The 5,000-nt window shown below is 47.9% G+C and overlaps 1 protein-coding gene across 1 annotated transcript in view; it reads left to right on the top strand.

The window, feature by feature from the left end:
- Positions 1-5,000, top strand: part of nmur3 (neuromedin U receptor 3) — a 15,624-nt gene that overhangs the window by 6,433 nt on the left and 4,191 nt on the right.

The following is a 5,000-nucleotide window of genomic DNA, read 5'->3' as shown; positions in this document are numbered from 1 at the left end:
GAACCTCTGTCTACCACCCTTAGACAGATGGCCTTGTGGAGAGGTTCAACCAGACACTTAAGAAAATGCTGAAGAAGCTGACCAAAGTCGACGAGAAAGACTGGGACCAACTCATCACGTGTGTGCTCTTTACCATTAGAGAGGTACCACAGGCCTCCTCGGGGTTCTCTCCCTTTGAACTCCTCTATGAGCGCAACCCCCGAGGGCTCCTGGACCTGGCCATAGAAGCTTGGGAGAGCCAACCCTGCCCCCACCGCAGTGTTAGTGAACATGTAGGAAAGGGCGAAGAAGATATGGCCACTTGTTCGCGAACACATGGAAAAGGCCCAGGCATCCCAGGCGCACCGCACATCTACATTAAAGGCGCCCGCCTCCGGGAGTTCCAAGCCGGGGAATAGGTTTTGGTTCTCATACCCACAACCGAGTGCAAATTCCTGGTAAAGTGGCAGGGGCCATATGAAGTAGTTGAGAAAGTGGGGCCCGTCAACTACTGGGTGAGTCAGCTGGGCCGGCGTAAAGGCTTGCGGATTTACCATGTGAATGTCCTAAGGAAGTAGTATGCAGTCGACCCTGTGCCAAACCCAGCCCTATTAACCCATGTTTCTCCCCAGAAGCCACCCGTCCAAATAGGCAAAGACCTTGGCCCAGACCAGGTACAGGACATCAAGGAGCTCCTAGGATGGAGCCGAGATGTTTTCTCTGAATTCCCTGGACACACCACTGTCATTGAACATGACATCAAAACCCCACCAGGACGAGTAGTGAGACAACGACCCTACCGAATCCCTGAGGCCCGAAGAGACGCGATCCGTGAGGAGGTGAAAAACATGCTCAAACTATGGGTGATCAAGGAGTCTTACAGTCCGTGGTCCAGCCCTATCGTAATCGTCTCGAAGCCAGATGGGTCTCTACGCTTCTGCAACAATTTCCGTAAGATGAATGAACTTTCCACCATGATGCCTACCCCATGCCCTGAGTCGACGAGCTAGTTGATCGCCTGGGCCCTTCCAGGTTTGTCAGCACCCTGGACCTGACAAAAGGGTACTGGTAGGTACCGCTGACAGAGAGGGTGAAGGCCAAGACCTCTTTCACCACACCAGATGGCCTCTTCCAATATCAGGTACTACCATTCGGGGTTCACGGTGCCCCAGCCACGTTCCAGTGCCAGATGGACCGGGTCCCCCGCTCTCACCGCTCGTATGCTGCAGCCTACCTGGATGACATCATAATCCACAGTGTCACCTGGACGCAGCACTTGGAGCACCTTGAGGCCGTCCTGGGGGCTTTGTGACGAGTGGGACTCAAGGCGAATCCCAAGAAGTATCGTCTGGGCTGGACCAAAACAGGCTATATCGGCTACACCATTGGGAGAGGGTGTGTCAAGCCCCAGACCTGAAAGGTCGAAAAAATTCAGAGTTAGGCCCGGCCTGCGACAAAGAAACAGCTAAAATTGTTCTTAGGCCTGATAGCTTACTACTAGAAATTCATCGAGAATTTTGCAACTATTGCAGCCCCTCTGTATGAGCTGACTCGCCAGACGGGGCCTCACCATATAAAATGGACCAGCGATTCGGAGGCAGTGTTCCAGACCCTGAAGCAGGCCCTATACGTGGAGCCTGTCCTGGTGACTCCTGACTTCACACGGCCTTTCACTCTCCACACTGATGCCTCCGATACCGGGTTTGGCGCGATACTGGCTCAGACCATAGATGGTGATGAGCACCCGGTAACGTTCATCAAAAGGAAGTTCTTAAAGCACGAAATAAATTACTTGACGGTGGAAAAGGAATACTTGGCCGTGAAGTGGGCCATACACCACTTGCCTGTGGGGCAGGAAATTCACCCTGGTCACCGACCATGCGCCCCTCAAGTGGATGGCAACAAACAAGGATCGCATTGACAGCGTCACCAGGTGGTTCGTGGAACTCCAGGACTACAAGTTCAAAGTCGAGCACCGCCCGAGGAAAGAAACGCGGCATGCCGATGCCATGTCCCGCCTACACGAGCAAGAGGATCTCGAAGCTCCTGGCCCGGGCAAGGAGCTTAGGGGGGAATATGTGGAGTCTCGGCTAGAAACCCCCGATCAGGTAAGAGTTCCCACAGGGCCAGCAGCCACAGTGACGGCAGAGCTCAACACAGCAGGAGGAGGCGGAACCTGGGCAGTGTCATTGAGTGGAGGTATGTCCCAAATTTCCTCCTCAATCAATCAATCAATCAATGTTTATTTATATAGCCCTAAATCACAAGTGTCTCAAAAGGCTGCACAAGCCACAACGACATCCTCGGTACAAAGCCCACATAAGGGCAAGGAAAAACTCACCCTAGTGGGACGTCGATGTGAATGACTATGAGAAACCTTGGAGAGGACCGCATATGTGGGTAACCCCCCCCCCCCCCCCCCTTCCCCTCTAGGGGAGACCGAAAGCAATGGATGTCGAGTGGGTCTGACATAATATTGTGAGAGTCCAGTCCATAGTGGATCCAACATAATAGTAAGAGTCCAGTCCATAGTGGGGCCAGCAGGACACCATCCCGAGCGGAGACGGGTCAGCAGCGCAGAGATGTTCCCAGCCGATGCACAGGCGAGCGGTCCATCCCGGGTCCCGACTCTGGACAGCCAGCACTTCATCCATGGCCACCGGACCTGTGCCCCCCCCCCTCCACAAGGAAGAGGGGAGCAGAGGAGAAAAGAAAAGAAACGGCAGATCAACTGGTCTAACAGGGGGTCTATTTAAAGGCTAGAGTATACAAATGAGTTTTAAGATGGGACTAAATGCTTCTACTGAGGTAGCATCTCTAATTGTTACCGGGAGGGCATTCCATAGTACTGGAGCCCGAATAGAAAACGCTCTATAGCCCGCAGACTTTTTTTGGGCTCTGGGAATCACTAATAAGCCAGAGTTCTTTGAACGCAGATTTCTTGCCGGGACATATGGTACAATGCAATCGACAAGATAGGACGGAGCTAGACCGTGTAGTATTTTATACGTAAGTAGTAAAACCTTAAAGTCACATCTTAAGTGCACAGTAAGCCAGTGCAGGTGAGCCAGTATAGGCGTAATATGATCAAACTTTCTTGTTCTTGTCAAAAGTCTAGCAGCCGCATTTTGTACCAATTGTAGTCTTTTAATGCTAGACATAGGGAGACCCGAAAATAATACGTTACAGTAGTCGAGACGAGACGTAACGAACGCATGAATAATGATCTCAGCGTCGCTAGTGGATAAAATAGAACGAATTTTAGCGATATTACGGAGATGAAAGAAGGCCGTTTTAGTAACACTCTTAATGTGTGATTCAAACGAGAGAGTTGGGTCGAAGATAATACCCAGATTCTTTACTGATTCGCCTTGTGTAATTGTTTGGTTGTCAAATGTTAAGGTGGTATTATTAAGTAAATGTCGGTGTTTAGCAGGACCGATAATCAGCATTTCCGTTTTCTTGGCGTTGAGTTGCAAGAAGTTAGCGGACATCCATTGTTTAATTTCATTAAGACACGCCTCCAGCTGACTACAATCCGGCGTGTTGGTCAGCTTTAGGGGCATGTAGAGTTGGGTGTCATCAGCATAACAATGAAAGCTAACACCGTATTTGCGTATGATGTCGCCTAGCGGCAGCATGTAAATACTAAAGAGTGCAGGGCCAAGAACCGAACCCTGAGGAACTCCGCACATTACCTTAACATATAGTCCGAGGTCACATTATTATGGGAGACACATTGCATCCTGTCAGTAAGATAAGAGTTAAACCACGACAAAGCTAAGTCTGACATACCAATACGTGTTTTGATACGCTCTAATAAAATATTATGATCGACGGTATCGAAAGCAGCGCTAAGATCAAGAAGCAGCAACATAGATGACGCATCAGAATCCATCGTTAGCAGTAGATCATTAGTCATTTTTGCGAGGGCTGTCTCCGTAGAGTGATTTGCCCTGAAACCGGATTGAAAAGGTTCACAGAGATTGTTAGACACTAAGTGTTCATTTAGCTGCTGTGCGACAATTTTTTCGAGGATTTTCGAAATAAAGGGAAGGTGGGACACCGGTCGGTAGTTTACCATGAGGTCAGGATCAAGGTTAGGTCTTTTGAGCAGAGGATGAATAACCGATTTCTTGAATGCTAGGGGAACAGTACCAGAGGAAAGTGATAAGTTTATAATATTTAGCACTGATGGACCTAATAATACAAAAAGCTCCTTGTTAAGTTTCCCAGGAAGTGGGTCAAGTAAACATGTTGTTTGTTTTATCCCACTTACACGCCGTAATAGTTCCTCTAATGTTATTTCATCAAAAAGAGAGAGACTATTTTGTATTGCAGTATCCGTCGTAGATACAGTTGTATCTGTGTTAATAGAACCCAGTTGTAGCTGGGATGCGTTGTCTTTAATCTCCTTTCTAATGAGTTCAATTTTCTTATTAAAGAAATTCATAAAGTCATCTGCCGAGTGGGTGGAGCTATTGGGAGGAGTCCCTTGTTGGGTTAGCGATGCTACTGTACTAAACAAAAATTTAGGGTCGTTTTTGTTGAGAAGGATGAGATTTGAGTAATATTTAGCTTTAGCTAAGGTAAGCATGCGTTTATACGATATTAAACTATCACTCCATGCTTGATGGAAAACCTCAAGCTTGGTCGCGCGTCATTTGCATTCCAACTTTCTACATGATAATTTATGAGCTCTGGTTTCTTCTGTAAACCATGGGGTGCGCCTTTTAGGGGCCCTTTTTTGTTTTAGCGGTGCTATACTATCAATGGTTTTGCGCAGGGCATTGTCAAAGTTGTTAGTTAGGTTATCAATAGAGCCGACATAATTTGGGAATGGTGCCATTACCGAAGGCAGTAGGTCAGCAAGAGTCATCGTTGTGGCAGTATTAATGTTGCGGCTGCTATAGCAGTTATTATTATTATTAGTTTGTTGACAATGAGACAGAACTTCGAATTTTATAAGGTAATGATCGGACATTACTTTAGTATACGGGAGTACCATAACTTTGGAGGTG

This window comes from Nerophis lumbriciformis, linkage group LG03 (genome assembly GCF_033978685.3).
Source record: "Nerophis lumbriciformis linkage group LG03, RoL_Nlum_v2.1, whole genome shotgun sequence".
NCBI lineage: Eukaryota > Metazoa > Chordata > Actinopteri > Syngnathiformes > Syngnathidae > Nerophis > Nerophis lumbriciformis.
The sequence above is the reverse complement of the archived record's forward strand: the minus strand, read 5'-3'. Positions and strand labels throughout refer to the sequence as shown.